At 34.4% G+C, this 10,489-nt stretch overlaps 1 protein-coding gene across 7 annotated transcripts in view; it reads left to right on the top strand.

Annotated features, from left to right (window-relative positions):
- The window catches only part of LOC116843356 (F-actin-monooxygenase Mical), an 874,436-nt gene that overhangs the window by 371,587 nt on the left and 492,360 nt on the right, over nucleotides 1–10,489 (top strand). The gene's annotated exons all lie outside the window — the stretch shown is intronic.

Here is a 10,489-nt window from a genome sequence, read left to right as displayed (position 1 = left end):
AAACAATTTATCACGTTCCATATTTAATGAAAAGAAAAAATAGCACTGCTCGCTTAAATGAATCTCTTCGCACTGAATTTTATTGAAAAATGTCTAACCTCTAAAATGCAGCAGTTTCAGATGTCAAAATAAATTATACCTACAACTAACGTCATCTAACGGTGAGCCGCAGGAACTAAGTTTACTACCTAATATATGACGCCAAAACAAAATCACTAACGTGTCAAAGCGCTTTGTTTACCATATGTCTAAACTTGGTTCATGACGTTTTGGATATGTCAAAATCGACCAGCACTTACTGCTGGAGCCATCTATTGACAAACAGCGGGAACGTAGTTGCGCACCTAATATAATAAAGTATAATTATATATTTAGTGTTTTCCATACTAATAATATATTTTTTGTTAAATTTCAACGATTTATTTATTAATATGACTCAGATAATTGATAATATTTATTTATTTTGTCTAAACAATTAAAAAAAACTGGCATTTCGTATTTTGTGTCATTTCACTTATTCACGAGGCTGGTGTGGTTTCGATCCCATATCAGGCAGTCACCGATTTTTAAATGACTGTGTTGTTTAATGCTTGACTTTTCAACGGTTGTATGGGAACTGGTGATGCCAATACGTTGTAACGATATCTTATCAGGATTTTGAATAAGTTCTCACTGTTCTCCATCAGATGGCGTTACCAGAACTGCGTGCGTGTAGCTTAAGATGGTAACGCATCTATAAGGAAGTACTATAAGCAAGCTTGAAATTCAATGTATGTCATTTCGCCGAAGTGTAAACTTTTTTTTCATAGTGTTAAACATGTCGAGTTTCGTGCCAAAAAAAGAATATTTGCGGGGAATTTTACTGCACTACTTTATTAAAAAAAAAATCTGCAGCTGAAGCACACAGAATTCTTACTGAGACTTACAGCGACCATGCTCTGTCGGAAACAACATGCAGAGATTGGTTTAGACACTTAAAAAATAATGATTTTGCTGTTGAATATAAAGAACGCCCTGGCGCACCGAAAAAGTTTGAAGACGAAGAATTGGAGGCATTACTTCATGAAGACTCATGTCAGACGCTAGCTGAACTTGCAGAATCATTAGGAGTTGATCACACAACAGTTTCGAAACGTTTGAAAGTATTAGGAATGATTCAAAAGCAAGGACATTGGGTGCCGTACGAGTTGAAGCCGAGAGACATCGAACGGCGTCTTTTCACGTGTGAACAGCTGCTTCAACGGCAGAAAAGGAAAAGTTTCTTTACATCGTATCGTGATTGGCGATGAAAAGTGGATACACTACGATAACCCTAAGCGTAGAAGATCGTGGGGTAAGCCCGGCCATGCATCAACATCGTCGGCAAAGCCGAATATCCATGGTTCGAAACTTCTGTTCTGCATTTGGTGGGATCAGCTGGGTGTAGTTTATTATGAGCTGCTCAAACCGAACGAAACCATCACGGGAGATCGCTATCGACTATAATTGATGCGTTTGAGCTGAACATTGAAGGAAAAACGACCGCTATACGAGCAGAGACTCGACAAAGTGATTTTGCAACATGACAACGCTCGGCCACATGTTGCACAACCGGTGAAAACTTATTTGGAAACGCTTAAATAGGAAGTCCTACCCCACCCGCCGTATTCATTAGACATTATTCCTTCCGATTATTACTTGTTCCGATCGATGGCATATGGCTTGGCTGAGTAGCACTTCCATTCTTATGAAGATGCCAAAAAAGGGTCGACTCTTGGATAGCTTCAAAAGACGTGTCGTTTTTTCGACGTGGAATTCAAATATTGCCAGAAAAATCGGAAAAAGTAGTAGCTAGCGATGAACAATACTTTTAATGACATGTTTTTTATGACTTTTTTTAAATAAAGCATTAATTTTCACGAAAAATCAATGAGAACTTATTCAAGGTCCTAATACATATATGTAACAACGATTCTTACATATATTAAAATATCACATTTTATGTACGAGAAACATTTAAAATATAGTCTTACATTTATGTATAGAAAAATTGCTACGAAACAACTGAAATGTAATGCAAACATTAGACTTATGTTATTTAGGGAACATTACAAATTTGAATTGATTATATTTCGCGTTTTTATATATTATATTAAGTATAATTCACAATTTTTAATAATTTTAGTTATAAATGTAGTAGAGAAATTAAGTTTCAATACAATACAGTAATATTCAATAATAATTCAATTAAATATCGCCTACTCTTAATATTTTTGACTAATTGTACAAAATGAAATTTTTGGAAAAATCAGTAAATTGCAGTAATTTGTATTCTTCAATACAATTAATCATTTATTCAATACAACCCAATATATATCAACAATTTTACGCGAAAATCTGCAAAATATTGCAAGAATTTTCAATAATTTTTCAAATGACTTAGATATATACTTCATCAAGTTTTCATGAAGAATTAATATAATTTTCAGTAACATTTAATTATTTCCATTATATTGAATACTGAAAATTTTTGTATGCTACTTTTACAATATTTGTTACCTTTTATTATATTTCACAATATTATATTAAATTTCATACTGAAAGCTTTTATTAATTTTGATTTATATTCAATAATTATTCAATAAAAAAAAAATGGTAATTTTCCGTTTTATTAGTTTTAATATGACTTTTAACAAATTATTTCCATTAGGGCTCCCATGTCAATACGAACTTGACATCGATGTAATATTTAATTTATTATTTTAAAAATGTCGTATCTATTTTGCTTAATCTCTGTAGTTGCGTTGATAATTCTTTGTATTAATTAATCTCTTAACGTGTTCGATAAACTTTGTTTTTCATTATCTCCTACAGATAGAAGTCTAACGCTATAAAATCTGGTAATCTTGGAATCGATATTGATTCAAGATACCGATCCTCCTCGACCGTTTAGGATAAACTTAGGTGAAAAATTGTTTCTTATATATTTTATGTTTTTGTTATAATTTCCTAAAGAAGCGTCTTGGGACTTATGTTTATATAACTTTTTTTTTATTTCAACTCATAGAACATACTATTAAAGTTTGTACAGAAAAACTTGGGATATTCTGTATATACAGGGTAAACCATTTATATATATAATATTGTTATACTCGCGATAGCGCACAGGAGAAATGAACGAACACACGTTACAAAAGAACGAGAAGCTTTACTATGTATATATGTATGTCTTTATTGATCCTCATATGGGGTTACAAAGTCCCTAATTACAATTCTTCGCCACGCTATCTACACACACCTCCGCATCCTATCTCTTATATCTAATCTTACAACTAATTCTTACAACTAACTTATACCTAACTTACATATCTAACCCAACCTAACTTAACCTAACGTGTGGACTTCCGTTTCCGTTTCAGTCTCTCTCTCTTTCTCTCTCTCTCCCCCTCCCCTCCCATTCACTCATTCACCCAACCCGTCCCTCCTCCACATCTCCAACCTTTTCATCCGCTTCTCCCCCTTCCCTCTCTCCCACAATATCTCCTCCACCGTCTCCCCCAACTTTTTCCTTCTCCATCACCCCCTATACATCTCTCCCACACATATTCCCAGCTCTTCACCCTCGCATATTCTGCATTCCTTTTCTGCTCTTCCTTCCAATAGATACCCTCCCTCGTCTCATTCTCTATTCTAAATCTGACCGCTCTCCTCCATCTTTCTTCTGCTTACCCCTTTTCAAAAAATATTCCGCTATCCCTTCTCCCTTCACCACCTGATACCATTTATTGCTCCTTGATCTCTTAATCTTTTTCCATCTCTCTTTCTCTCTTTTGCATTTCCTTTCCTCTCTCCTCCAACTCCTCATATCCCTTCTCCGCCTCTTCCCCTACTCTCTATCATCTCTCTTCCATAAACAATTTCCCATCCTTCTCCCAACCACCCACTATCCTGCCTTTTTTCCACCTCTCCCTCATTTCCTCCAATCTCCTTGCCATTACCCCTCCTCCTCCCTCCTCCAGTCTCCTCTCAAAATTCCAAGCCCTCTTCCCTGCCTTTCCTCTCATCTTTTCTCTTCCCACCTCTTCGCTTATCATATATCCTGGTGTTCTTCTCTTCACCCCCATTGTCCATTTCACAAACCTTTCCTGCAGCTTCTCCAACTCCTCCCATTCCTTCCATCTCCAAATCTCCGCTCTATATCCCATCACTGTCCATATTAATCTATCAAACAGCCATAGCTTTCTCTTCCAATCCCTCCCCCATACTCTCTTCCCAATTTCCCACACCTTCCTCATCACCACCGCTTTTTCTCCTATCCCTTACCTGCGCTTCCTGTTCTCCATTCCTCTTCACTACATATCCTAAATATTTAAATTCCTTCACTTCCTCCAATTTGTTTCCCTTCCATCTCCAGTCATACCTTTTCTCCCCCCCTTTCCTAAGCTTCAAAATCTTCGACTTGCTCATGTTCAATTCTAGTCCTTTCTTATCCAAATATCCCTCCAAACTTCCTATCATCGCCTTCATATCTCCTTTCTCTTTCGCCATCAGCACCACGTCATCCGCGTACGCCAGCGTGTACATTTTCTTTTCTCCTATTTTCACTCTTCCCTAGCCACCCTTCTTCATTAATTCCTCCAGATCTGCTAACAAAATGTTGAATAACAACGGACTCAACGGGCATCCCTGTTTCAATCTTCTGCTCGTCCAAAATCTCCTCCCTACATTCTCTCCTACCCTCACTCTACTTGTCTCTACTATCAGCTCCTCCATCTTTACCATTAAATCCTCTCTCATGCTCCTTTTCCTCATCGCCTCTATCAAACTACACCTCTCAACCGAGTCAAAAGCCGCTTTCAGATCGACGAAAAATGCAACCATTTTCCCTTCAACCCTACTCAACTGCCTATTTATTAAATAATTCAGAGCGTATATTTAGTCCACCGTTCCCATTCCCTTTCCCGCCTGGCTCTCTGATAGTAGTATCTTCTTCCCTTAATCTTTCCGCTAAAACTGTCGTATATACCTTATACAACGATGGCATCAATGTCACCCCTCTATAATCCTCTATCCTCTCTCCGTTCCCTTTCTTCCTAATCGGTATCACCACACCCTCCTTCCACTCTTACGGCCTCTTCTCTTCATACCCTTCTACACATTCTCCATACCCATCTCTTCACCTGTCCCCCTCCATATTTCCACATCTCGTTCGATACTACTACATCTATCCCCATAGCTTTTCCATCTTTCAACTTTCTCATAACCTTCTTCATTTCCTCTCATCCTATTTATTTCTTCTCCCCCTCCTTTCTCCTTTTTCCTTTTACCACCTTCTCCTCTACTCCTCTATCATCCCATAAAGTATTCCTTCCATTCTCCCATTTCAATTTCTTCATTTACTCCACCCTTCTTTATTCTCTTTTACTTCACCAATTGCCATACACTTTTCTCCATCCTTGCTTCCATCACTTCTTTTTTCATCCTCTCCCTTTCCTCCTTCTTCTTCCTTTCACAAAGTCTCTTATACTCTCTTTTCTTCTCCCTATATCCCATCTGATCTCTCTCGTTTCCTCCCTGCCCCTTCCCAACTCCCTTCTTACATCCTTCTTTTTCTTTCTGTATTCCTCATCCCACCATCCTCTCTTTCCTTTCACTCCTTTACCCTCCTCCCCTTCACGTACCTTCATGGTTCCGCTCCTAATCCTCTCCATCACTTCCACCAACTCCTCCTGCCCCCCTTTCCTGTCCGCCTGAATCCTTCCTAATACCCTTTCAAATCTCTCCTTCCTTCTCCATCCCATATACCTCTACCTTTTCCAGTTCTTCTCACCCTCCGCCTTTCCTCTCTTCTAACCTCCCCTCTCCTAACCTCCCCTCCAAGATTACTGGGTGGTGATCCGAGTTTATCTCTTCACCCACCTCCATCCTTATCACCTCTCTATGTTGTTACTCCATCTCTCTCTGCCGCAACTCTTTCAACTCCCTTCGCTCCCCTAACACTCTCCGTCGTATGAGAGCCAGCCGCTTCCGGCTCCCGGACCACTGTCGTCTATCCACACGTTTTCCTTGGCGTATGCATCATTACACTAGACGTCAACAGAATATCTTCTTGTCGACCGAAATTCACACACGCGCACTTTCCGTTTGCAATACCGGACGGTTGTATCAGATCCCGGACGAGCCCCTAAAATGTTACGTTCGCGCTAGCACTCGCGATCGCGCACGGGAGAAATGAACGAACACATTTTACAAAAGAACGAAAAACTTTACTATTTATAGCAATACACGATTAAGCTCAATATCAATTCAATTGATACACCTTCACGACCATGACTCGCTATCAACTTTCCGTCAGCTGTTGTTTATTCCTCGTTGTCAACCGTGCCCCTTTGCTTGTCTCTTTATACCAGGATTATCGAAACCGATGCATTTCCGGTAACGCGGGCGCAACAATATTAATGATAAATATCTTGTGAAATATACATCATGTGAAAAAATATTAAAGACAAAATTTGTTTGGTATAAAGAGATTAAAGGTGTATAAAGAGAACATAAGATGTGGCACTAACTATTATAAGTGTCACTATTATAAGTTAAATGAAGTTCATATTTTTTTAATGAAAACCTCATTTTTCATTATTTTATATGAAAGTAAGAGTAAAAATAAATATTTTCTATCCGGAACATTTTTTCTTAAATGCAAATTTTTTGAAATATTCGACTTTAAAAAAACATTTGTTTCATGATATTTTCACACATATCTATGAAATTACTAATTATTAAAAATATTTCTGATAATGATAATTTTATTAAGTAATTTATTCTTTGTTTACATAAAATTATTATACGGTTTGCGTGGAACCATGTAATAACACATGATCTTATTTCGCATTGTGCAACACTGAGCAATGTAGGTGAACTTCGTTCGTCCTGTTTATAAGCATGTTATACCCCACACAGCACAAAACATCTCAACAATGTCTCCAGAATATTATATTTGCAATGTTAAATATCCTGGAGATAATCTCAGAGATATTCTAGAAATATCTATGCAATGTCTTATGTCACCAATTTGTAATATTGTTGAGATATTCTAAAGACATTGCAGGGACATTTTGAAATATTGCTGGGTAATTCTAGAAATATTGAAACCTTGTACAAAAAAATAATTTTTATGATATATCTTCAATTCACACGTCAGTTTATGTTGATTTTAAATGAAATTTAGGTTTTTTAATTGATTTCTTACTATTTTTACACCAGAAAATTTATTTAGTACTAATCAGACGCGAACTCGAGAACTGCAGATATCTTCAGATTTCTAGTGTATCACCTTAGCTACTTCTTCAATTGATACTAAGTGTTTCTTATTGTCCTCATATGCAACTAAAGCAGTAATTTTAATTTTTTTTAAATATTATTTAATGCAACTACAAAAATAAACTAGTTAGTCCAAATATTTAATATAATAAAAGAAAAGTCAGAGATATTCTGTCGACACTTGTATCTCTTCGCGTGCCATGGATAGATCGTTAAAAGAATTTTGTGATATCATAATCTTTTTTCAAAAATAATATTTTATGCTTGTTTATTGCAATTTAATGTTAAATAATTAGCCGCATTTTCATGGAAATGACAACTAAAAACATTCAATACGGTCAGAATAAATTTATAGCGTTCTAATGAATAGTTTTTCGATGATAGGTCTTTCATAGGACGCCAATTTGTGAAATTTTTTCCACAGAAGAATTCTACCAAAATTTTACTATTACCTGTTACCGCGCTCCGTTTTTCGGCGATCCGAACGGTATGAGACAAAATTCTGAAAAGTAGTGCTGAGATCTTGATTGCTGAGAAATATTGTAAAAATATTTGCAAGATTTTATATGAAGACATTATTGAAACGGTTTAAGATATTTTTGATGTATTATATATTTGAAATATTTTGGGCATACGCTAATAAAAAACGTACCAGTATCCATTCAAAAATCTCATAAGATACACTTTATAGAAAATTATAGAAATCTTAAATATTTATTGAACGAGTAAATTTGTACTAGGATATCCATATAGTTTTTCTCCAAACAATTGATATAGATTGATTTTTAAAAGATTTTAAGTAATAATGTATCTTGGTTTGAAATAAAGCAGTTTCTATAAAATTTTGTTATAAATATATATACAAATATTTTGTATAATTTCTATAATATCTCAAATTATATCACATATATAATGAACACACATGGACACACACATGCGCACGCACACGCACACGCACATTATAACAATACATAATTATTATTCATTTTAATTACTTGTGTTTATTATTATTATTAGTATACCTTTCCAAAAAATACTCAATTGTTGGTGTAAACATCCAAAAATTTGGGATAAACACCTAAATTTGAGTGTTAATAACTAATTGACTTCTTCAAGTCAAGAAATCATTGAATATACATACAATGGAAATTTGTACAATAGGTAACGTTTTAAATAAAATATTTCTAGAATAGTCAATTTGTGATATTCTGATATATTTCCCGCGACAGATTTCCAGAATATTTCAAAAACTTCGCAAATGATAATGTTTCAAATGGAATATTTCTAGAATATTCTATTTCAGATATTCTGAAATATTTCCAACGACAGATCTTCAGAATATTTCAGAAACATCGCAAATGTAATGTTTCAAATGGAATATTCTTAAAATATCTGATAGGAAATATTCTATTTCAAATATCTGTACAATATCCCAAGAATATCTCAAATATAATATTTTAAAAATAATATTTGTAATATTCTGGAAACATTGCTGAGATGTATTGTGTAGGGTATGGGCAAAACTCCTCTTTTCACAAAAACCTAATCTGATCTAACCTATATTACTGACATTGATGTCGGTTGTTAAAACCTTTATAGAATATTGCATTAACATACAGATCAGTATGACAGATAAAATGACCAGATTTGCAACAATTTTTTATATTTTTTAATGCAGCGTGTTGCAATAATATATTGATCACTATGACAAATAAAACGATTTGTAACTATTTTTAATATTTATTTTAATGATAAAAATGAATTTGTTTGGTAAACGAATTTGTCGCCAAGTTTGAGCTGAATCCATGTCCGAACACGTACATTTGCCAGCGAGGCGAATAAACAATCCGTTAGGCAGACTAATATAATGATACAACATCCTGTACATAGGCCGACGTTAATGCAATTCCATTCTCTAGGGAAATTTATCAGTCTGATACATTATGTCTGAATATTCGTATATCATGATTCGTACATATCGATTTTTAAGTTATTTAATAGTTCATTATTAGTTAGCAGACATAGTTATTATTAATTAGTTGAATTCAGTTAAAATTAAGAACTAATTAGATACTAATCAGATTCGCAAAATTTATAATTTATTAAATTTATAGTTACAAAACAGCTTTCTCTATCGAATGCAGCCAATGTAGTTCTATCCACTGTGTATCTGTTTTTTATTGTGTTCGATTGGCACTGTTTGTTTGGCACTGTATTCATCTTGTACGATCTCTCCCAGTAAGCAAGAAATCATTAGTTACTACAATGATATTCAAGAACCTGTAATATTGTCAAATATGTAATGCTTAATATTATATCGAACATCATTATGAACATACTTTGATCGCGATGTAGAAGTTTCAATAATGTTGAAATAGGGTTGTCATAACGTTTTAATCGCCAAAAATATTTTTAAGATGTTGCATTGATCTCAAATAAATGTTAAAGTAACATATGAAAAGTATATTTTTTGTAATGTTTTTGAAACGTTTAAACAACATTCAGAAAAATCATATCACAAAATAACATGTAAAAAATATAAATGCAATATTATTAAAAAATGTCCAAACAATACTCATGAAGTCAACGTTCCTAAACGTTAATTTAATGTTCCTTGCTTACTGGGCTATTACATCTGTCTAACATTATGTTTGTTTGGCATTTCTATGTGTCCATTAGATCTGTCCTACAATATGTTATATGCCGATGTCGCACATAATAGAGCACATAATGTGGCAATAATACGATCGTATTGGGACAATAACTTACAAGGGAGGTTAGGCAACCCGAAAATTCAGAAAATTCTGAAAAAATTTGTGCAAGTAGAGTAGTTCATCCGCAACACAAAACTATTTTTTTTTCGTGCCATATTTTGGTTTGAAAAGGTGATATCACCCCTTGAAAAAAATGCAGATTTGTTTTTTTCGCGTAATAAGTCCAGAACGGTGAGAGATATAAAAAAAAAGTTTAAACAAAAGTTGCATCTCATTTTTATGTCTACAAAACTACGTACAGACAATTATCGAAAAATCCATTTTTTTCGAGTTACCCCTACCACCAACCCTTAAAATTAAGTTTTTGTACTGTGTAATTTTATGCAAAAATACTTCTCCACAACCTCTTTTCATACATCATAATCAATATATATGTGTTCTATTTTTTTTTAATAAAAAAAAAATAAATGAAAAAT

The sequence above is a fragment of the Odontomachus brunneus genome, unplaced genomic scaffold (genome assembly GCF_010583005.1).
Source record: "Odontomachus brunneus isolate Ranch 3 - 2012 unplaced genomic scaffold, Obru_v1 Obru_scaffold_032, whole genome shotgun sequence".
Taxonomy (NCBI): Eukaryota; Metazoa; Arthropoda; class Insecta; order Hymenoptera; family Formicidae; genus Odontomachus; species Odontomachus brunneus.
This window is presented reverse-complemented; position numbering and strand designations above follow the sequence as displayed.